The sequence below is a fragment of the Mustela nivalis genome (genome assembly GCF_964662115.1).
Source record: "Mustela nivalis genome assembly, chromosome: 6".
Taxonomy (NCBI): Eukaryota; Metazoa; Chordata; class Mammalia; order Carnivora; family Mustelidae; genus Mustela; species Mustela nivalis.
The window spans coordinates 42,079,050-42,104,403 of record NC_139025.1 but is presented as its reverse complement, the minus strand read 5'-3'; the positions used below and the strand labels follow the sequence as shown (position 1 = coordinate 42,104,403).

Here is a 25,354-nt window from a genome sequence, read left to right as displayed (position 1 = left end):
ATGTCTCTGAAGGCAAAGGAAAGGAAACAAAAGTGAAAATAAACTTTTGGGACTCCATCAAGATCAAAAGCTTCTACACAGCAAAGGAAACAGTCAACAAAACAAAGAAGCAACCCACAGAATGGGAGAAGATATTCAAAAATTACACTACAGACAAAGGGCTGATATCTAAGATCTATAAAGAACTCCTCAAACTCAACACTCAAAAAAACAGATAATCACATTAAAAAATAGGCAGAAGACATGAATAGATACTTCTCTAAAGAAGACATAAAAATGGCTAACAGACACGTGAAAAAATGTTCATCATCATTAGCCATCATGGAGATTCAAATCAAAACCACAATGAGATACTACTTTACACCGGTTAGAATGGCCAAAATTAACAAGACCATAAACAACAAGTGGTGGAGAGGATGCGGAGAAAGGGGAACCCTCTTATACTGTTGGTGGGAATGCAAGTTGGTGCAGCCACTTTGGAAAACAGTGTGGAGATTCCTTAAGAAATTAAAAATAGAGTTACCCTAAAACCCTGCAATTGTACTACTAGGTGTTCGCTCCAAAGATACAGATGTAGTGAAAAGAAGAGCCATTTGTACTCCAATGTTCATAGCAACAATGGCCACAGTCACCAAACTGTGAAAGAGCCAAGATGCCCTTCAACAGACGAATGGATAAAGTAAATGTGGTCCATAAATACAATGGAATATTACTCAGCCATCAGAAAGTATGAATACCCAACTTTTGTTCCAACATGGATGGGACTGGAGGAGATTATGCTGAGTGGAATAAGTCAAGCAGAGAGTCAATTATCCTACGGTTTCACTCACCTATGGAGCATAAGGAATAACATGGAGGATATTAGGAGAAGGAAAGGAAAAGTGAATTAGGGGAAATTGGAGGGGGAGACTAAGCATGAGAGACTGTGGACTCTGAGAAACAAACTGAGTTTTGATGGGAAGAGAGAAAGGGGGATAGGTCAGCCTGGTGGTGGGTATTAAGGAGGGTACATATTGCATGGAGCACTGGGTGTGATGCATAAACAATGAATCTTGGAACACTGAAAGAAGAAAAGAAAAGGAAAAAAAGCACACTTATCACGATTAACCCTGAGTAATGTATACAATTGTTGAATCACTATGTCATACACCTGAAACTAATATAACACTGTATGTTAATTATACTGGAATTAAAATTTTTTAAAATAATAAAAAAAATTTAAGAACAAATCAAATTATTTTCTTTTGTCTACTGAGTTGTATGAGTTCTTTATATACTAACCTTTTATCAGATAGATGGTTTGCAAATATTTTCTCCCTTTCTATAGTTTGCCTTTTCAATTTATTCGTTGTTTCCTTTGCTGGGCAGAAACTTCTTAAATAGAGTCCCACTTGTTTATTTTAGTTTTTGTTGCCTGAAGCACACACTTTCTTAAAAGACAATGTTTTAATTTTTCCTAGGATCTAGAAGCTACTGAATTTGGACAAATTGACTTTATAGAGAAATGCGTACGTATCTGTCTCATAATTAAATAATATAATTACCATGTTGCATCTGATTTTTATGTTGCTCTGTCTATTGGAGCCAGAAATCCTGCTCAAGCAACTTCATGGTTTCTATAGTAAATGCACCAAAGTCTTTGTTTTGTTGAACAGCTTCAGCAGAGGGGACTAGAGAATAAACTAGTCGGAGAGGATAAACTCCCAAAACTCAATTTCAGAGCACCAGTCACAGTAATAAGAAGGAAGTAACTGTTATTTTATACCTCTTGGTAATAGATTATGCAGCTACTGAAAACAAGGTTTGTGAAAAAATTGTGATAATCTATAAATTAATTGTGATATAATTTTAAAATGAAGAAAAGCAGCATACATAATAGTATCAATAGTAGGATCACAACCATGTAAAAAAAAATGTGCACCAATGTCCACAATAGCCAAACTATGGAAAGAACCTAGATGTCCATCAACAGATGAATGGATAAAGAATATGAGGTATAGGGTGCCTGGGTGGCTCAGTTGGTTGGGCAACTGCCTTCGGCTCAGGTCACGGTCCCGGAGTCCCAGGATCGAGTCCCACATCAGGCTCCCAGCTCCATGGAAAGTCTGCTTCTCCCTCTGACCTTCTTGCCTCTCATGCTCTCTCTCACTGTCTCTCTCTCAAATAAATAAATAAAATCTTAAAAAAAAAAAAAGAATATGAGGTATAGATATACTATGCGGCCATCAAAAGAAATGAAATCTTGCCATTTGCGATGACATGGATGGAACTAAAGGGTATTATGCTTAGTGAAATAAGTCAATCAGAGAAAGACAATTATCATATGATCTCCATGATATGAGGAAGTTGAGAGGCAACGTGGGAGGTTTGGGGGGGTAGGAAAAGAATAAATTAAACAAGATGGGATTAGGAGGGAGACAAACCATAAGAGACTCTTAATCTCACAAAACAAACTGAGAGTTCCTGCGGGGAGAGGGTGGTGGGGTTATGGACACTGGGGAAGGTATGTGCTATAGTGAGTGCTGTGAGGTGTATAAACCTGGCAATTCACAGACCTGTACCCCTGGGGCTAATAATATGTTATAAATTAATTAAAAAAAAAAAAAGTGCACCAGAAAACCAGATTTGGAATGTTCTCAAAATTGTTAACACATTGTCTTTGAGTAATAGAGCATTTGAGGGTTTATATTTTTCTATTTTTCTGCATTATCTGTATTTTCCAAATTGAATATGCATTATTCAAAATATCTTTTGAAATTACTCTTCCTAAATTACAACTTTATTCTTTCAAAATGTAGCTTTTCCTCTTCGGTATACTCTGTTCATTCTTCTTCCACATCCTTATCAAAAAGGGGGAAATGCAAATTAACCTTGAAATAAGAGTTTATGTATTTATATCTGATCCTCAAAAGTTTTGTTGATTATGAAGAACACCAATGTTTGGTCCCAGAGCTAAAATTTCAGGGGCTTTTTTTTTTTAAGCAAAATATTAACCAGAACAATGAAATAATATACTCTCTACAGAAGAGTTGGCAGTGACTTACAGTATGGTCATTAAAAATTAAGATGTCATCTCATTACTGCAAGACTAGGGAAACTTTGACATTACACAGGACATGAAAATATCGTGTCCCCAAAACACAGCAATCATGTCTTCAAATTTGTCATTATTTCAACAGAATGGAATGGCTTGACTCAAAAGTTATATTTAAATAAGTTATAGATATTTTAATCTCAAAAAGAATATAAAATCAGCATATTCTTCATTCCAGAGAGCTTCAAAGACTATTTAATAGAATATCATGATCTCTATTTCCTCAAAGACAAGTGGAAACTAGAAATGTGAACTAATTTTTGTAAGGCCACAGAGAGTAAAATATGACAGTGTGATACTTCCTGATTTATGAATCCTTCCTGAGTGTGTCATTAGAATCTTGAAAATATATGTTACCACTGGGCTATATGTGAGAAGAGTTTTTTTTTTTTAAGCAACTTTTGCATGTTGCAAAAGTAATTTTGTATAAAGCAATATTTAGTGTTTTCATTTCTAAAGCAAAAATTAAAAAAAAAAAAAACTACTTCCCAATTGGCTTTGTGGGAAATTGCTACTAATAACTATTGTTAAACAGTTTGCAAAAATATGACATGCTATTTCATTGCCTGAAAATAAGCTCAGCAGAAGCAGAACAAAGCATAAATAACCAGCTCTGTGCTATTGTTTTTCAGCTTCAGAAAATTACACATGCTTTTACTAGTTGATAATTTTGTGCACTTAAAATCTAGAAATACTCATTAAAAATTAATAGTCTTGTGTCATAAATAATATAAGCATATCTTTAAAAGATATGGAAGGCAGAGTATTTGTAACATTAACAAGGAAAGACTACTATGTCACCCTTCAAAGATTAACCTGAGTTTTTAGGAAGGCTCAGGAACAATTGCAGGAGTTTGCTTACTGTGCAAATTCTCTTTGTAAGGGCCAAGAAACAGCAAAAATTACCTCCTGTCCCAACACATGCACACACACTAGTTATGTCAAAGCTAGTAAGATCATCTGTTAATTGATTTTTTTTAAAGTAGGAACTCCAGGGGTGCCTGGGTGGCTCAATGGGTTAAGCCTCTGCCTTCGGCTTGGGTCATGATCTCAGAGTCCTGGGATAAAGCCCAGTGTCAGGCTCTCTGCTCAGTGGGGGACCTGCTTCCCTCTCTTTCTCTGCCTGCCTCTCTGCCTACTTGTGATCTCTCTCTCTCTCTCTCTCTCTGTGTCAAATAAATAAATAAAATCTAAAAAAAAAAAAAAATTAAAAAAAGAAAAGCAGGAACTCCACCATGTATGTATGTATGTATGTGTGTGTGTGTGTGTATATATATATATATATATGTTTTTTTTTTTTTTCTTCATAAAGGGAAAATACTTCCACTTGCTCCCAGTTGGCTGTGGTAGAGAAACAGAAGCCTCAACTGGATTAATGGAAGAATGACCAACTAGTAGAAGAGACTCCAGTGAATGATGTTATGTGTGGCTATTAACTGATACTAGAAAGAGCAGTGGGGACATTTTTAAGTCATAAGATTACAAAGGAGACCAAACAATAGAGCACCCTAACTGTGGGGGAGGGTGCTTTATTAGGAACAATTCGCCTCCATGAAAAAGAATTTTATCTAAGCATGACCTCTGCCCTTCAGGAAGAGTGACAATTAGGATTGGTAAATTGGGGGCAAATGCCCAGATCTGCTCTACTTTTCTTCCTCCACAGAATAAGAGTTCTCTCTGCTCTTCTGTGCCAGAGCCTGTCCTGGGCAGGATTCCTCCTCTGTGGGACTTCTGCCCAGCCAGGTGGCACCTGGGGTGGTAGGGCAGTTCTACCTAACCCCAGGTCTTCAGCCGTTAGTGACCCACACAGCACAGCACAGCCAAAGCCATCACCTTCCTTCTGGCTTCTGGCAGTGAACAGGAGATAGTTGGTCCCTGTCTTTCTGCTGTTTTATATCTGAACTTTCTCAAAAACTCAGCCTGTTTGGTTATCAGTTTGGGGGGGGGGGGGTTGCTCTGATGGTGCCATAGCAGATCATGACACAGGAAAGGGCTCTCACTCACTGCCAAGTGATTTGTAAATACTCCAAGCCAGATCCACTGCCTGATATATAAGGAAGCCACCAATCATCACGTTGTAAGGACCTATTTTATATTTTTATTTTAGCCAGAGGCTTCCATTGAGGTTAAACAATAACTTTGTTGCTTAACCCTTAAACTGTCCCTGCTACCCTTCCCCCATGGGACTTAAAAATAAGTCCCAGAAACCAGCTCCAGGTGTGGAGGCCAAGAAAAACAAGGCTGTACCCACCTCGAGTCTAGCCCTGGAGTCTAGCCCTGACAGAAGTACAGCCGGCAAAGCAAAAGCCGGGACCTTGCACTGTAAGAGTGGGTTAGCATCAGAATGGCCATCCTGAAGGCCCGGAAGCCACTTTACTGAGCATCCCTAACCAACCCACAGGGTGCCTGTAACTTGAGATAAGAGAAAGTAGCTAAAACCTAAGAAACAACTTAATCATATACCACCAGGGCAGTTACGGGATGGCTGCCACAGGGACCAGATGTTAAAGAAAACAAATAGTTAACTTGCAGAGATCACAAACCTGCAAGACGGAGTCTCACTTGGTTTGCAAATGTCCTGGTGATTTACAACAAAAAGGCTATCTCTTCAATGGCCCAATTTCCAGAGACAAAGGGCGAAGTTCCTCCAGGCCTAAGGTCACCCTCCCCACCATGAAACTGAAGGAGGCCTAGGCAGAAGGAAGTGTAAATAAAGTTAAATGTCTTCTAAACCTAAATCTCACTTAACCGCCAGGATGGCTCCAGGGTGAGGCCGGGGTGGCGAAAGGTTAAACAAAGTTAAACTGTCAAGTGGGGCGCATCATAATGTATGCAGCTATGAAAAAGTGCCTTGAAAATGCTGTATAAGCCCTTGGCTTTGAGTGCTTGGGGTCCTTGTTGAAACCTGCTGCGCCGGGCAGATACTTGGACCCCAGCTAGCTGGAAATAAACCTCGCTGTGTGACTTGCATTATTGAGAGTGTTCTCTGTCTAATTTGAGGGGTGGTTGACTCCGTACCCTAACAACATGAGACAGTGAGTCCGCACTTGAACAGTCTGTTTACCAACATCGCAATTCTGGCCACAGCACATTATGGACTTGGGCTATTATTTATTAATGTTGATTTTTAAAGAGCAACATTTTTCTACTGTAAATGATTATGCCAAAGGGAAACTACATTACCACTGTGAAAGGAAAATGAGTAGCACTTGTCAAAGATTAACACCAAAAATGTACATAGCACTTACCATATGCCTGGCACCGTTAGAAATGCTTTACAAATATTAACTCTTGACTTCTCACAACAATCCTCTGAGGTAGGTACTATCACTACTCTCACTGCTGTCATTGATAGATGAAAAAACCGAGGGATGGAGAGATTAGGACACCTGCTCAAAGCCAAGCAGCTAATGAGGGACAGACTGGGATGTGCCCCAAGTGTCCTGTATCATGTGTCTGGGCTCTAAAGTCAGCTCTGACGGTCCCCAAATATAGAAAGTAACCATAAAAACAAAGTCAGTGCAAAGAAAATCAATGTTCTCACTGTATAAAAATAAAAAGGAAATGCAAAGCATAGTAACAATTGCTTAACAAAAATTCCCACCTGAAAATCTTATTTTTCTTGCACAAGAGATAACTGTTAATAATCAGTTGATAATAAAAGTTTAAATTTAAAAATAAAAATGAAATACAAAGAACAATAGCCAGTTGATTTATAAAAATCCACTCTGGAAAATTCTGTTTTTCTCATGCAAGAAATAACTGTTGATGATAAGTCAATAACAGAAACTTCATTTTGAGTAGGTTCATTTTAAGATTAATTAGAGTAAGATGCCCTGAAGGGAAAAACGTGTTTTAATTCATTTTCCTTCCTCTTCTGCTATGTCTTGAGCAGGAATCTATAGAGGCTAAACAGACCTGAATCCCTTTGAGTTTTTCCCCACCACATTCTTCAACATACTTATCAGTAGTGATTCTTACCCTTCACTCATCTCTTTCCCCACAGGAACCTGCCTTCAAGTGATTTGTGTGGTCCGTTCTTGGCTCTACTACTTCTGTTTCACCCAGGCAATAATGCTGTATCTGTGAAGTTAGGGATTTGATGGGCTATTCTTTTCATAAGTTAGGCATGAAGAGAGACAGCAGTGACTCTCCTCGACCCACTCCTTTGCTTCCTGGTCTCACAATGGCTACACATTTCCCAGCCTCCCTTGCAGTTAAGTGGGGTCACATGACTGGCTCTAGCCAATAAAGTGTGAGCAGAAGTGGTTCATGGCACCTTCAGGGACCCTGAATGTCCTCTCCTTGTGGACTATGACTGGAGAAAGTGGACTGGAGGACCTAGAGGAACCCAAAAGCCCAAAATAAGAGTCTGAGTCCTTGAACGACTGTGGAACACAGAACTGACTCCCATCAAAGCCCACACTGGACTATGATACGAGGTGAGAAATTGCCTTTTACTGTCTTAACTTACTTTGACGTTGAGATCATTATGATAGCAGTTCCTTTATTCTGATGAATATGATGCAATAAAACAAATATTAACTCCTACTATTTGAAAATTGTTTCTCCATGTATCCCTAAAGTGACCACCCTTTGGTAAACACCAGAGTAAGAGGTACAGCCCCTGCTGTGGTCGATCCATGGAAAATGTGCTTCCAGACACTGATGAAAATAATGAAATGCTGCATCATATCATGTTCTAGCTAAGTGTGCTCTAAACTTACTGGGTTTTCTCTTTCTGCTAATCCTTCATTGTAACAGGCATATTGAATGAGTAAAACTCATAGGGTTTAATCACCAAAATTTGTTTGTTTGTTTTTTTTTCTGACAAGCTCTTTAAACCGAGTTAGATCCTTCTCTTCACCCTGATTTTTATGGTCATACTTTGGTTTAAAAAAAGTAAAAAGAAAAGAAAGAAAAACCGACTGTCATATTAAATCACAACTGAGGTCTCAATTCAGTATTTTGAAATGACTAATTGAATATAATAAGCAAAAGATCAATTGGCAAAGTTACTACCCTTTCCTTCTACTGGCCCTTCCCGACCCTGGGCCAGCAACCAGCTACTCCCCACCTTAGAAGAGGAAAGTCTGGTTAACATCTTCTGTGTTAAATTTGAAATTTCTCCCCCACATCCCACTGCTATTTCTGACCTGCATCCCATCCAGGGTTGAAGCTGCAAGGGGGAAAAAGTAAAAGAGCAGGAGAATTTCTACTTGACAAGTCCTTTGGTCAGATAGTGCTGTTTTTTCTGGTGTTGGTTTAGAGATGATTATATATATATATATATATATATATAGTGGGGGGGTATTTTTATGGATTCTCTGAAGACTCTTTTCTGGATCTCTCTGATTGAACGCCATTGACTCACTGATGCCTCTCATGTGGCTGCCCATTCCCAAACATCCTCAGCTTCTGCTCCTGACCCCTCACCTCCATATTTAAGTTACTTTGCCAGTTTCTTTACTTGCTTATTGTCCATTCTTCTCTACACCCCCACCCTCATGCCACTAACCTGTAAGCTCCATGACCAATGTACACCTCACAGCCTTTTACTGTTGTGGTTTCCTTACCCTGGGACAATCTTCTCAGAATTGTTCCAGGCCACTGGTTCAATGGCTGGTCCCTAGCATTCATCTTCAGTCACAGGGCAGGGAGTTAGACACTGGCTCTCTTTACCCAGCCAAAGCACTCACCATCCCCATCTCTCTGGCTCATTTGATTTCCCAGTTAGGCTGAGGAAAATGAGACATACCAGCTGGCCTGGTGTGTCTACCCACAAAGGTCGGATGTGAAGCTCTCTAAATAGCCAGGTGAGAGTACCCTCTTCAGATTTCTGGTGAGGGGCTAAGCACATCCCTACTTCTCTTGCTTAGTTTAGGCAGAATCACAGTAAGCTTGCTCCTGAGAAACCCTTTCACAACACTGTTTTAATTTTGAATATCAATTCACTTATCTTTGACATAGGTGACAGGCTTTCTGAATCATATAAGTGGTTTTCAGACTTCCTTTTCTAAATTCTGCATACGGTTTAATATTTATTTTTGGAGTGGGAAATTCTATTGTTCTTGGTGCCTCTGCCAAAATTTCACAATCCTATTCTCCTAGTTTAATTGAGGTCTTCCTTTGAGCACGCATTCCAGTTAATGCGTATCTCCAAGCTCCAAGGTGTCCTACATAACACATCTATACTTTGGTGCAGCTTACCTAGTATTCCCTACACATAGCGGTCTCTTGATTTGGTAGGTCAACAGCTATTCCATTTCCATTTCTTTAAGCATCCAACTTCATTTTCTTCCTACCATCTCCCCTGGGGACTTTGTCAGTCTAAGTTTCTATTTTTACATATTCATAAGGTAGTATTCCAGTTGAAAGTGAAAGCTAAAGACCAATTCTTGAAGTGGTTCCTTTGCTTTTACTGAGATTGTATGTCAAAGATCAAAAAAACCCATCAAAATGTTCTAAGGATGCTTTCCTTCACACTCAACACAGAGGAGGAAGTTTCATTGTCCACCTCTAAGTTATCTTGCCAAGTTCTCTGTTTACTTGCTTATTGTCTGTTTTCTCCTCACTGTACCCCACCCTACTAACACATCCATCCCATGATAGCAGAATTTCCCCACCAGGAAGATTCCTGCTAACTCCCCAGTGCCAATGACTATGACAGAGAAGATGCCCTAAACGAGTGCTTCCCAAACTTCAGAGCCCCAAAAATCACCTGGGCATGATACTATATCAAATGTTCTTTGATGAAATAATAGTTAACTTTAACCAGTCAGCCTTGGTTGGGCCAAGAAGGCTGCTTTTCTAACAAACACCCAAGTAATAATAATGGTCTTCAGACAACCACACGTTGAGTAGCAAGGTGGAAAAATATTTGTTGAATGAATTTTATTTTTCACATGACTATTTGTTATTTACAGTATTTTAGATAGACTGATGGGAGATCATGGGGCGAAGAGCCCTTCAGAATTGTCCCCTGCCACCATCACTGACTGCCCCCAATTTTAGCCTCTGCTCTCATTTTTCTTGGCATCAACATCTGATGTCTTTCACTCACATTCACATGAGCCCACCCTTCCTGCAACAAAGTCTGGGAGTGCTGACAGCTCTAAGAGTGTTCTTTGTCAGAGTCTGTTCATGGTCTAGGAAGGATTTCAGAGAACACCACGCAAAGGGGGCCAGACCTTAGCTTGGGGTGGATGGCTCTAAATTGCACAAGTCTCAGCAAGACTCAAAGGAAAAGACTCAGCCCATAGGGCAGTGAAATCTACCCTTCAGACTACACACATGGAACGTGTGGCCCTATCTTGCTTTCTGACTCCTTTAAAGCAGATGGATGCTTTGCATAAATTTGCATAGTATAGAGCGATTCTAATACTGTCAGGTGATAAACTAACTTATTAAGAAGAACTTCTGTCCCAAAACCATTTGGGAGGCCATAAACCATTCGGACCTATTTCCGCAGAAGCCTCCAAGAGGAAAGCTGAGGCCAGGGTGGGGAGCCGGCTGAGCTGGAGGGAGGACCCAGTGCAGGCTGCCGAAGAATCTGGAATTACTGTGGAAGCAGCAGCCTCTCCTACTTCTCCCTTGAGTCGGGTAATTCTCGCTGTTTCCCACCAGACATGGGCACTGTAGTCTGGAAAGGCGGGGGAGAGTGGAGTAGCCGGAGCAGAGATTTTAGGGTGGGTTCACTTTCAGATTCTCTACTTACTATGAGCTAGGTGACTTGGCACCAGTTACATAATCTCTGAACCTGAATTGTTTCATCTTTAAAGTAAGGAGGAGAATAACAGTCTTGCGAGGTCATTATGAGAATTAAATAGAATATATGCCGGAAGGCTCAATGTGATGCCAGCATTTAACAGGTACTGAACAAATCCCACTCGCCCTTCAAGGACCACCACAGCCAGAGGAGGCAGACCCTTCAGGCTTGTAAAACACCTTAACCTTTTTTTTTTTTTCTTTTTAAGATACTATTTAGTTTCTAATGTCTTTATTTTTTTTTTTAATTTTATTTATTTATTTATTTATTTTGCTTCTGCAAGCAAAGCAGAAGCAGACTCCCCACTGAGCAGGGAGCCCGATGCAGGGCTCAATCCCAGGACCCTGAGATCATGACCTGAGACGAAGGCAGCTGCTTAACCTGCTGAGCCACCCAGGCGCCCCTAAAGTGCTTTCACTTTTAAAGCATCTTCACAGCTCTTTACTCATTTTGCTTTTCTAGGAAAATAAAGAGAGAGAGAGAGAAAAGGAAGATGTGAAGAAGAGAACTCTACAGAGAAGGAACTATGGAAGAAGCACAGGACATTGCAACACAGAAATGAAAGCCTAAAGCTCCATGAGACATAGAGAACATGCCAAGTGACAGTCAGAGGCTCTCACAAGGCAGAAGAATGTCAACTGACAGCAAGTTAAGTCTGCAGTAAATGCTCCAATTAAAATAATAGTAAGCCAAGCATCTGAATTTGTTGTGAATTTGACCTAGAAATTAATTTTGAGAAGAAAGAAGTCTTGCTATTCCAGTCGCCTGTAAGTGGAGTCATAGTAGCACTTGGCCTCTCTAATCCCTGATGTGTATTCCCTGGTGGGACCCTAAGAGATAGGACTGAACATGCTACCCTATTAAAACCTCCTAAATATAGCCTCTGTGGTGTAATGTTTGCTAGATCCTCTCACATGACAGGATCTGAAGCAAGTACAAATTGGCAGTACAGGGGGTATAGCTCAGTGGTAGAGCATTTGACTGCAAATTTGCAGTACAGATAGAATTGGGGCCCAGCTGGAGCCCTAACTGTGTCCTTCCCCCTCCTTCTCCCTTTTGGGGTCTACCTACTCAGAGCCATGGGGCATCTTCCAAGATAGGTGAGTTACATAGAGATGGGTGAGGAAGAGAGCATCAGTGCTCCACCAGCTGGGCCCATCAGCATTGCCCCTTGGCTTTTGACTAAGTCCTTGGGAAGGGACAGCTTGGAGAAACAGCCACCAACTATACTCATACTGGCCAGTGGCACCCAATGGTCAAGTGTGCTAACCCAATGGAACTGGGCTTGAATCCAGGTTCTGCCATTGTCCAAGTGTTATGAGATAAGGCAAGTTCAGTAACCTCAGGTTCATCATCTATAAAATGGACACAGAAATGTAAGCATCTCTTAAGAGTCCCTCTCAGGCTTTGACGAGACCCATATAAAAACAATGCCTACAACTTTTCTCATGCCGTTACAGAAAGTAACACATGTATGTTGTAATCCTGTGACATAATGAAACTGTTTCATCCCAGAGGGAACAGCATCAGAGGTCCTCAGACTACAGGCCCTTGCAGACCGTCTCCTGAGGACTGAAGGGACAGCAATAACAACGGTGATAGCACCCTGAGTCTCGCTTCCTATGAACTATGTGCCGTGCTAAGTGCTGTCCACGGAGAAACTCATTTGGTTCTCACAAAAATCTTATGAAATGAAAATATTACTGGAATCCTGACTTCACAGATGAGGCATGGAGAAGCTAAGTAATTTGCCTGTGATTACAGGGCCTTTGAGTGATAGGAGCAGGTCCAACCCAGGCTGTTAGGTCCGCAGTCTTGCCTTCTGCCATTAGGCAACACGACTTCTCGCAACCATGGCCCAACTCCAACCCAGACACAGCAGCACTGAAGTACGGCCCTTCTCGCCATATCTGGCATCAGGCGTCTGACAAACATTGGTATTTACAGAGCAGCTCAGTTGAGGATCCAGATGCCCAACTTTTCTCTCAGGGGTTTCACAGAGCAGGGCAGTCCAGGGTGAGGGCCATGGTGCAGCCAGTTGAGGTGGGGATCACGGAGAGACAGTCACAGCTGGCCCAGCAGCCAGCCACACCAGTAGGAGGTGAAAAGGAAGACAGAACCAGTGAACTCCCCATGGTGGTGAATGCTCTGGGGTTATAGTGCTCTCCAGTCAGTCATTGTGAAACACTCAATGGGGGCTGGAGGTCCAGCATTAGTGTGTGGGGGAATTTGAGCCCTTCTGGTTTTTAACTGTCACCGTTACCCCGAGTCGGCCTGCCCAAGGAAGCCACAGGGCACAGTTGGAAGCAGCTACTGAGCTTCAAACGTTCCTCTTGCTGATTATAAGTTACAAGTTCCTGAAAAGCAGAGAATATGCTTCTTGTATTTTGATAGTCCCCACCGGTGGCCAAAGGCCTTTTTTCACATAGTAGGCCATCAATAAACATGCAATGAAGTTATCCAAGTGGACTTAATAAAGATTTACTTCCTAGGGCTAGCCCTCAAAATATTGCAGAGGCAATGGCATAAGCCAACTACTCTGCTCTACGTAGAAATAAGAACAAGAAAACTTCTCATGGCAAAACTGAAGAGCCAGACCAAACTCTGAGCACGTTTATCACACACTGATTCTGTACAAAATTCTCTTTAGACACTAAGGCAGAGTCCTTCCTCTGTAGAGAACAGTATCTATCTGTCTGTCTGTCTGTCTGCTCTTTGCAAACTCAACCTTGTTGTTTTCCCTAAGTAAAAAAAATATTCATGGCTAGCAGCCATAACCATTATTAGTTTCATAATTATTTATGATCATAATCATTTTTTATAATCATTATTATTACTGTGATTTTTGCTAACACTTTACCAATTCTGAATTAAATCCAATTTTATTTGTTGCTATGACTCAGGGAAGAAAAGCGGCTGCAGTGGGTGCCATAGCTCTTAAGTCAGTTGTTTTCAAATGTATAAGGGTGGCTTCAGGTCAGCTTAGAGGACTGGTTGTCGTGTCCCAATGTCTGGACTCCTGGTGCAAGGCTAGACTACGGCCAGAACGTAATGGAGTGAACATAAATTAAATGAGACTGCACTTTCTTTCACAGAACCCCCAGAGATCTGTGTCATGGAAACTGAAAATCCCTCTTCTACAAAATAAATGCAATTTAGCAGTGCTTTGCCAGATGCCAACTTTTCAGTGATGGTTTAGAACAAGGGTCAACAAACTAGAGCTTGTGAGCCAAATCTAACCCACCTCCTGTTTGCATAAGTAAAATTTCATTGAACACAGCCACACTCATTCATTTCTGTAGTGTCTATCACTGCTTTTGCCACACTGTAAGCACAGAATTGACTGCTCTCAAAAGAGGCTGAATGGCCGGCCTGCAAAGCCAAAAATATTTGCTATCGGACCTCTATAGAAAAAGTCTGCCAACCCCTAATTCAGAATAGTACCTAGTGGCACAGACACCAATATCTCATGACAATTTGGAATGACACCCAAATTCATTTCAATGATCACAGCCCAACCTCCTAAGATATCGAAATGTAATTAGGGTACTAAGGTTTTTTTAAGCATTTGTATAGTTTACTTCTTGAATCACCAACATGATGCCTCTCAGAGAGGCATAAAACTTTGCCATAATGTGGTAACGGGAGTGGAAGATACAGGTCATGTCCTTTATATTGACAGTGGGCATCTCACTCATGTGCACAAAATCAAATTTGTGGTTCTTATTGCATTTCCTTCCATATGTGAGTGTTTTACTTGTCTCTTTCATGACCTGGGACAAACTTGAAAAGATTAAAATTTGCCCATAAGACATAGAATTGAAAAATCCATCCCTCAATTCTTAAGATATGACCCTTCTTACTTCTACTTTTGAGGCCTGCCTAGCAGTGGTCATGTTAACCTGGCCACCCCCAAAAGGTGGAGAAGCTCCCAAAGGGGAGCTGTCTGGTATGGAAGCATTTGCCTAAGCGATGTGTGAAGAAATAGAAGCCCCCAGACCCCACTCAATACATCTTTTTTTTCCCTCACCTCGAATTCCCCCTAAGGATGACTATATCTCCCAGGATGTTTGACTAGCAGAGAACAGCAGTGTTCTCATCCTTTCCCACAATAATTTATTTTTCTTACACTCCTCTTCATGAGCACAAATAATGAAAGAGGAAAATTTAAGAAGTTAAAAAAAAAAAAAAAGAGCAGGGTGAGATGCTAACATGTGGTAAAGGCCCAAGTAGTAGGAAAAGAAGAAAGAGACATGCAGGACAACCCCAAAGGTAAAATTTATCCATCAAGAAACGATAACAAGCCAGGATGTCAAAAGAGGTAAAAATTTGACAGTGCAGGGAATGCAGGACTTTTCAGTTTTACCCACTGACCTTGTTCTTTCAAGGCCCATCTGATATGTATTCTCAGAAAGGATGCACCTGAGGTTGCGTTTCACATCCTGGCACTCCAGGGAAAATCCCAATGACGGTGGTGCATCTCTCCTTCAAGAGTTGTTCAGCCCCATGCTTGTAGAATCATATTTTCACAAACTTCAGAGTGCACTGTATTGTCCTTGTTTCACCTCTCATTAAATGGAACCAAATGGCTACACTGCAGAAGAGGCTATGGTCTACTGATAGTTACTGATTTGATTATAAAACCAAATCAAGACACTCAAGCCGCCAGCTCAGGATCCACCCCAACCAGCCATGCAGAAAATCAGTCTTCCTGTACTCTGCATTTCCACTCACCAGAAATCTAGCTCAGGGCCCACCTGATCTGGGATCCACCATTCCAACACCTGAACAAAACATCTGTTTACTAGCTCAAAAGCAGAAAACATGTAATAGCTTCTTACATTTAGTCGATGTTCATTTCTTGCACTGGTTTTACTGAAAATACAGTAGGGTCTGCCTTATAGACATTGAACCCTACATATTCATAGACTGGAAGGCAAATCTGGAATAAGGATAAAAAGTAAGATGCCTAGCGCACAAATTTAAGGAGGCATTCACAAGTACAGAGTCAGCAATCTCTGAGCAATGGAGGATGGGAGTTTATGGATAAATGCTTCACCTTTCCATCCCTCAAGTATATGATTTGAGTTGCGTTCTTTACGCTATGCAGAAGGATATTATGATTGAGTTCAGTTGCCCAAGCAGTAACCACTTGATAATAAACATTTACATTTGCCTTTCCCTCCTCCTCTGTTTCATTCTTTTGAAACTCTCACCCCAGCTCCATGGAGTCACCTCCCAACTACCATTGCCTAAATGCAAGCCTATATCAGAGGCTCCACCTTCTGAGAAAACCCAACCTAGGAGAACTGGTGTAGAATTTGCCATAGGAAGCAGTTGCTCAGGATGGGATTCTAGAACTTGTGACTCACCAGGGATCACGATCACCACCATCAATAATACTTCCTTACAGCAAATGGAAATGAGGTTTTGGTGAAAAGTGAACAATTGGTTTCTGCACTTGAACTGGATAGAGGGAATGGGAATTACAAGGGTCAGGAATTAGCTAGCTTTAGTTAGCGGCAACCACAGGGTATATTGTGTTGAAAATTAGGTTCAGGATTTATTACTGAAGATGTAGAGCTACAAGAGGTCTTTGATGTGTCTTCTACGTCTACAATATATCAGCAGTCTTGATAGGATAAGAGTGGGCCCCTGAGATCTGGATGTAGAAAGACCTGAGAATCTTCTAGTCCCTAGGATCTTTTGAATTCCACCACCATAGATTAAGCAGCACCATCTCTCTTTCTAGAGAGCGGCCTCTTCTCACTTGGAGATCTGTGAAGAGCTCATCAGAGGAAGATGCTTCATGCAATAAGGCTTGTCCACCTCAAAAGCTACTCCACTTCCTGTTTCTGCTTCCATATGAGGATGAACCACAGCCCAGGGAAGGAACACAGCCCCGGTCCTGGTAGGAAGAAGGACACGTGATCATAGAATTTGAGGACCTGAGAGTGTGTGCATTTAGGAACCTGAGGAATGGAGAATACATATGAGAATAGATCATATGGCTTTGGACTAGAAGACAAAATATAGGTGAGATAGGGAAGAATTTCTCCCATGATTTGGGAGCTTGATCTTCAGGCAAGATCACCTGAGACTGATGCAGAAATATGCCTAGAGTGGTGCCTTGAAGACTGAGCATGATAATGGTCCACAGTAAATGAGGTAGAGCTCACAGACTTGTCCTAAACAGTACTGAGGTGGAGTCAGAAGGCTTTAAGAGGTAGGGATATTGAAATGAATTTAAGGTTAGAGAGCTCAGCCTTTGAATTTATATTCCAGAAAGGCCAATAGGCAGGATGCACAGGGGGAGATTCCCTGAGAAACTAGAAAGTGACTGTCCTCTGCAAGTTGAAGCTGACAGTAGGAGATACTGTCGTAGAACCGGGCTCTGACTTCAACATCAATATATTGTGGTGTTGATGGTATTTGGAGCTGGTAAAGGCCAAATAGTGGCACTTAATCATCAGATACAAGGTAGAAATGATTACCTTCATGGCATCAAGTCTGGAGTGGCCATCAGGGGGCCTCATCCCCAATAACTAGAATACATGAGTGTGGAACCCATAGGTGGAAGTAGGATTTGTCCCTGTCACCACTGCTCTCAGTGTGGCCCCCTTGCTGAATGTGTTCTTCTTCTTCCCTCTACAACTTTAGCATTTGCTGAAGAATCAGATTTGCCAGGAGGTTCACAGAGAAGTGGAAACTTTTACCACGGGATACAGTGTGAACCTGAAGGTATAACTCCAGTTCATCATATGGGCTTCTCAATCCAGTAGACTAGTAGCCAAAGAAAGGATCACTTTGTCACAGTGAAGTTATTGACCCTGATTACAGTGAATGAAGACAGGATTGCTGTAAATAATAAGGGCAGACAAGAGAGTGTCTGGAAACTAGAGATGAACAGTGGCATCCTATGTACCCTGCAATCATATTAACTGGAAATCTCAGCAACCGTGATCCAACAGGTGTTAAAAATAAAAATATAAATAGACAAAGGCTCAGGCCTCAAAGGGATAAAGATCTGGATCATTGATTGACCAGGCAAGCAACTTAGACCTGCTTAAATACTTCCTAAGCATGAATGAACTCCAGAATGGTTATAGAAGAGTATGATGATGAATATTAATTATAGCTTCAAGAACACTTGCGAAATGAAGACTGTAGTTTGTTCACAAAACCCAGCTGTTTTATACCTTTCCTAGGAATGCAGCAATTTTGTTGATAACCTGATACCATTTTTACCAGAAATAAATGGCAAGCATTGCATTTAATGGTAAAACTTAAGAAATATTTCCTTTAAATTCAGTGTCAAGACAAGGATTCAGACTAAGACTGCTAGTTAATATACTGCAGACATCCTGGTCAATACATTAAGTCAAGGAAAAAAACTGAGAGGCAGAAGAACAGGAAAGAAAGAGATAAAATTGCCCTTTATTGTATATGATATGATTGTCAATATAGATAATCTGTGAAATTAGAATTTTCATATATAATATAGAAAATAGATAGAACTGATAAAAAGATTGGCCAACATATGAAATATAAGATCTACATTCAAAATTAATAACATTCCTTTATACCCATAATATTGGATTAGAAGATAAAATTTAAAGTTTTCATTCACAATGAAGAATATAAAGATATGTGATGTGAGAGAAAAATAAAAAATATTATAAGAAAATTTAAAATATGTGAATAAATAAAAAATAACATTTGAGGATTTGAGGATGAGGAGTCTCTCCCAATCAATCCATACATCAAATGTAATTCCAATGGAAATGTCAGCAGTTATTCATGAAATTTGATAAGCTGATTCCATAATTTACTTAGAAAAGCAGAAAGCTAACTACAAGCATAGACAATTTTGAATGAGATAGGAGAATCAATCTTACCAAATAACAGTACTTCTTAGAAACAAAAAGAAATTAAGACTGTGTGATATTGGCAAGGGGACTGGCAAATTGTCAAACATAACAGAGGCCTCAGAAATAGACCCAGGCATATGTGAAAACCTGACAGCTAGGATACGTGAAACTACAAATAATTGGTAGAATAATGGATGAACACTTCAGTAATATTGGGACAACTGGTTATCCACACGGGAACAATAATAAATTGGAATGCGTATACAGTAGCATAAACAAAATTAATTCTAGGTATATTAAAGATACAGATGATAAAATATAAAAATTTTAGAAGAAAATATAGAATTTTTATTATATTTTCCCTAAGAAAAGATTTCTAGAAAAAGATTACACACACAAATCATAACGCGAAAAAAGATTAGCACAGCATTCAGGCTACAATGTAGACATCTTTCAGAATATGCTTATTATTACTAATTGACTATGTGCAACTTCACATCATCTGTGCCACTCTGTTCTAAGTAAATTAAGGAAATCAAGAGTATGCTGAAGAGTTTTGAGGGCAGTGGTTAAGAGCAAAATGTGACACTGGCTAAGTAAGAGGAAGATGGTATACTTTATGTGGAATCTGAAATTCTTCATAGCACAGAAAGCAAGCCACAAGGAAACACAAATAATAAGCCAGTGCAGGGTATGTCCATCACCAATAATCAGAGGTGACAATAGCTACAGATAATTCAGTAATTAATATTTTATTCTGAACTTCAATTAATTGTTCACTCAAGGTATCCATAACACAGCAGCCTAAATGACCCCATATGTTTTCGCTTTTGAAAGTACTTGCCAAGTGAGTGTGAATAGAAAGGAGGGAAAACTTCCTTTTTGGTAGCATAAAACTTCCTGAGTTTTAGATTATGAAATGAGTAAGCCTCTGAGAATGGTATTTTTAGTGTCTGATCTCATGAAAAGGCACTGGTTTATACAAGGATCGTCAATCTCAGAAATTTAAATTGATTGAAGTGATAAAAAATACTTGGCAAAAATGTAAATCTAAAGTAAAGAAAGGACTGAGATTTCTAATCATATAACCAACACCTTAAAAATGTGTGTTAATAAAAAGAGAAGGCATGCTATCCCATCAATTTTATGAAACACCTCATTCTTTAATGTGATATAATTTTTTCAGCTTGATTTATTATATTAGTTATTGTCCCATTCCATGTTTTGTATGTTTCTTATTTCATGTTTTTAAGATTCAACTCACTCAGATTGCCATTGTTGCCTAATTTGTCAAATACCTGGTTTGCTCCTTATAAAAACAAGTCAAAGACTAAAACAATGTCACTTCAGCCACAGTTTCAAAGTCACACATGCAACTTCTTTTCAGACTTTCAGATTTTTGTGCTAGCACACAAATTATACTAGAATCCAGACTCTAAAGTTGGCTCTTTTAGCAAATAATGGTTACAATTTAGTGTCAAAAATTCACTTCACAGCTCAGTCTACCACTAGACAAAAGCAAATTTTAAATAACCAATAGGTTCCTAATGGTCAGATGAAAGTTGTGCTCGTGCACCATATTAACTGTGCCAGCAGGCGATAAGGCATCACGAGAAGGGCAAAACTAAAGCAAGACATTAAGGGGCCTGGAGAAACAAACTCAGCAGGGAAGTTCACTTATTAACTTGTCCATTCAAGTAAAGTTCATCTGTGGACAACCACCAGCATCTCAAATATTATCAATTCTTTGTCTTCCTCCATGGTTGGGGAAGTCTGGTTAAACCAAATATTCTGGTCAGCTACAATATTAAAAACATAAATTTACAGAAATAGATTTTCCAGTGAGCCTAAAGCCCGGCTCTGTTCTCAATATCCAGGGAGGCCCAGGAGATTGAACTCCATTTCACCAGGTGCTGAAATTATCACTCAGCAATAGCTTGTTCTTAGCAAAAAAAAAAAAAAAAAAAAAAAAAGTTGTTGTTGCTGTGTGATAGAAGAATGATTTATTAGAACAAATTCCATGGCAAATCATATAAAATAACCATTTTCTGAAAGACATCCATAAGACCACCTGTGGACAAACATACTGAGCTTCATCCAAGAAACCAGACAAATAAGTTACTAATCCCAAATTGAAGACTGGAGTGGGGAGGTACCCAAGCTTGTGAATAAAAAAACTGTACAGTGACTGCCAGCGGGGGATGTGATGGAGAAGGGCATCTTGGATGAAAGAGAAGGGTCACTGCTTATTTCTAGGGGACAAGCTAGAGGCAGCTGTGGGGGGAATACAGGGTGGATGCTGGACTAGGACAAATCGGACTTGCAGGGTTGAGCTGGGGGGTCTTAAATACAGCCACATATCACAGTGGTGTTAATCTTCTTCCTTGAGGTCCTGGCCCACCAATACCTCACGATAGCTGCAAGTGAGCCCTGCAAGTGTCACTGGTCTAGTGGATGGGCTGGGGGAAGGGACAGGAGCTGAAAGAGGAGCCCTGGTGTGATTACACACATGTTGTGGGTGGAACCAGAGCCCAGGCACCACCAGCTCAGCACAATGACCACCTCTCCTTTCGTGGATCCCAGGCCTTGCCAGCATTCATGGCCAAGTCCATCCAGAGAACTACATCCTCAGCCCAGCCCCCCACACTGAGTCTATACACATCGCCAAGAAGATGCACCCTACATGTGGGCCTGGCAAGCAGCCTGGTGATTTGGGGTCACAGCCGTGATGAAGACCCAGGGACAGTATCCAGCCACCTAGTGAGCAGACTGGCCAGACTCCATCAGAATCATCTACAACAGTGACGATGTGGACCTGGTGAGGACCTGGTGAGGAGGCCAGCTTACAGAAACCCCAGAACAGTTGGGAGAGACTGGGACCAAGACCTGGACAGGGGTGAGGAAAGTGACTAGCCCCTACCCCACCCACTGCGAATACAAGGAGGTGTTCACACTTAGGCACCAACCAGGGTTTTGTACACCACTGAGAGGAAGGGCCTCCTTAAATTTTGTGCCCTAGTCCCTTCATTCTCCTTGCCCTAGTGCTAGCCCAAGCCAAGAAAGAAACAAAACCTAAGAGTAGACCAGTGACCTCAGGCCATGCTGATCCTTCCCTAACTGCCAAAGTCCTCATGGGAAACTTGGGGATCTGGAAGGCTTTCACTGCTGTCTCGGAGCGTGCTGCGTTGTCTGATTTGTATGGTTACCTGCCTCGATGTAAACATCTGTGTCCTTCGCAGTTAAATAATTTTTACATTCTTTAACTGTGTCTCTTGGCACTTTTCCATCAATTACATCACTGTCCCATGGTATCACCTATGCAACACTTAACACTAAAATAAGAGTCAAAATCAAAGTAGAGAAAATCAGGGTCAATATTATGAAGATCAGCGACCGTACTGCAGGTGTTAAGGAGCAGAGAATAGCAGACCTCCAGGAAGAAAGCTAGGAAAACTAGGTTATTCTCTACATTCACTGAACATTTCAGTTTATTAGCTCTATGGCAGTTTCTTAAGTTTTTTCCCTTTTCTTTTTTTGACTCTTACAAGCTAAAAAAAACTACATATTATTGGCGCCAAATAAAAACTGGTATTTCAAATACCGACAAAGAAACATACTTGTTTCTGTGCAAAGGGTAGTGAGCTTTCTGCCTAAGGACAGCGGGCTTGAATATCCCAGGGGCCTTCTAGGCTTCTAATCATCTAATGCTAATTATCTATTACAATGACCTACCTTAAAATTCTGTGGCTCAAAATAGTAAACATGTTACTATATCTTAGGTTAGAAATTCTGCCCCCCACCCACCCACCCAGGGCTCCTGGGTGGCTCAGTGGGTTATAAAAGCCTCTGCCTTTGGTTCAGGTCATGATTCCAGGGTCCTGGGATCGAGCCCTGCATTGGACTTTCTGCTCAGCAGGGTGTCTACTTCCTTCTCTCTCTCTGCCTGCCTCTGTGCCTACTTGTGATGTCTATCTGTCAAATAAATAAATAAATCTTGAAATTCTGTTCCCCAAACATCAAATGGGACCATTCGAAGATATGCAGTTGGGCTCTAAGAAATTTCATTCACATGCCTGGAAGGCTGGGCTCAGCTGGACTCCTCTTGTCCTCCAAGCAGCCTCAGGATCTCTCCATATCATTTCTCCAGCAGAGTAGCCGGGATGCTTTCATGGTGTCTCAGGGCTTGAAATGCTAGCTAGTATTCCAACAGACAAGAAGTAAAAGGTGACAGTCTCTTAAGACCGGGACTGGAAACTGGCCCAGCGTCTTTCTTATGCTTCTGCTATACTCTGGTTAATGTAGCCATAGAGGCCATGTAGTTTCAAGAAAAGGTTAACAGCCCCAACCTCTTGATGGGAGGAATGTCAGAGGGCTCTTGGACCTCTTCATTCCATCATGCCTATGTATCTGCCAACTAGGAAGTTGGAGCACACTCGAGCAATGCCAGAGATGTCCAGCCCCCACGGAGCACATTTTATGTTCTCTTTTTGGAATGAGCACACCCCTACCAACCCCTCAACTGCATGAAAGCAGAGAGGGAAGGCCAGACCAGTTGCCAGGAGAATCAGAGAGGGTACACACCTGGGACACCTGACTGACATCAGGGAAACACCTAGAACTCAGCTAGGCCCTGAGCTGTGTGGGACAGAGCTAAGAACAAGTCTGCTCAGTGTGCTTTGTCCACCACTTCACTGAGACCCCTGACCAAGGCATCAACTCCGATGGTCACATTTCTGTTGTTATCTTCCTTGACTTCTGAGTAGGATTGGACACAGTTCAGCAGTCTCTATTCTTTAAATAATATTGTCTCTTTGTTCCCATGATAACATACCCTGATCTTCCTCCTACTTCAAGGTCCATTTTTTCTCCATTGCTTTGTCTACCTCCTCCTTCTAAAATCTGTAAAGACTGGAGCATGTCAGGGCTTTGCTCAAAGCTTAGTCTCTTCCGTATCTACAAGTTCATCTCTAAAGTGTTCCCATGGATCCAAAAGTCCATATATGGTTATTCTCCAAGTTTGAATCTCCAGTCTAGATTTCACTTGTGAACTCCAGGTTCATGTTTCTGGCTGACTCTTTGACACTTCCACTTGGATGTAAATAGGCATTTCCAGTTTATGACCAAAACAAAATTCTTTTTATCCCCTCAAATCCTATTTCTCCCCAGCCTTTCGTATGTATCCAGTTGCTCAGTCAAAGACTTAGGAGTCATCCTTGGGTTAACCCTCTTCCTACCGTCCCCAGCCCCCATCACCCTCTCAACCTCCAAACCTCCGTCACCCACCACATCTAATCTATCACCAAGCTATCTTAGCATTACCTCCAAAATGTATCTTAAACCCAGCTTTAGGGCTGAGACCACTTCCTGCCTAGTCTGCAACAAAAACCTTCCAACAGGTTATTCTCTTTCCACTTTTATCTCCATACAGTGGCCAGAGAGACCTTAAAACAGAATTAGATTGTAACCCACCCCCCTTTCTAAAACCACTCATAGCCTCACTGCACTTAGAATGCTGTCCACACACCTTACCACCGCCCCGAGACCTGCATGATTGGGCTCCCACTACCTTTCTGGCATCATTTTGTTGTATTCTGCCCCTTGCTTGCTATGGTCCAAACTTCCTGGCCTCCTTTTCTTTTCCTCTGCCTGTACCATTCCTGTTGAGTTGCCTTGACCTCAAGTGCCAGCACCAACTTAAAAGACAGAGAGTCAATATGTGACCACCTTCACCCGCTCAAATAACTTAGCAAAATCTGTAATTAGCTCATCTATTATTTGTTATGGTCGGTACTTCCTTCTCAAAAATCAATCTCATGTATTCGGGGTTAGTATTACTCCATGGTATATTTCCACCATGCTCCAGGGGAGCAGGGGAACTTTAAGTAACATGAAGGCCCTCGAAGACCCATCTTGTTTGTTGCAATAGCCCCAGGGCCTGACATAGTACTCAGTACCCAGGAGGTGTTGAACTAGTATTTTTCAGTGAATGAATGAATGAGTAATGATTCTGGACCTATCATTTTAAAAGGCTTGGGAGCTTTGGGAAGCATGCAATCTGGCATTACATCAATTCTGCCTTCCCTGTGGATGTTTATACACAGAAACCAAAATCATTTTGTTAAAAGCATGATAGAGAATATCTTTTGCTATTTTATTTTTAAAAATGGGTTTTTTTAGATTCATTGTATAAAACTGTAATTCACAAATATAAAAAATAAGAAAATAAAAGTCACTTATAATCTCACCTTTCAGAGGGATAATGTCCTAAATGTTACCACCTTTACAATTTTGTTTCCTTACACTTTTTGAAATTTTTCTTTACCCCATAGACATTTTTCAGTATGAAATTTCATCTGATTTCATTTAATTTTTTTACTTTCTGGAGATGGGAGGGCAGAGGGAGAGGGATAAGGAGAGATTTTTTTTTTTTTTTTTTTTTTTTAGGATTTTATTTATCTATTTGTCAGGGAGAGAGAGCATGCAGAAGCAGGGGAAGCAGCAGGCAGAGAGAAAAGCAGGCTCCCCACTGAGCAGGGAGCCCAACATGGGACTCAATCCCTGGGATCATAACCTGAGCCAAAGGCAGACTTAACTGACTGCGCCACCCAGGCATCCCAGACA

At 40.9% G+C, this 25,354-nt stretch overlaps 2 protein-coding genes and 1 long non-coding RNA gene across 6 annotated transcripts in view; 1 reads left to right on the top strand and 2 right to left on the bottom strand.

Annotated features, from left to right (window-relative positions):
* The window catches only part of TIMM9 (translocase of inner mitochondrial membrane 9), a 906,959-nt gene that overhangs the window by 353,306 nt on the left and 528,299 nt on the right, over window positions 1-25,354 (bottom strand). The window lies entirely within an intron of this gene.
* Window positions 1-25,354, bottom strand: part of SLC35F4 (solute carrier family 35 member F4) — a 223,285-nt gene that overhangs the window by 150,513 nt on the left and 47,418 nt on the right. The window lies entirely within an intron of this gene.
* Window positions 7,353-11,555, top strand: LOC309867528. Its single transcript, XR_014313225.1, has 2 exons — window positions 7,353-7,536; window positions 11,325-11,555. It is a non-coding gene; the product is annotated as an uncharacterized lncRNA (long non-coding RNA).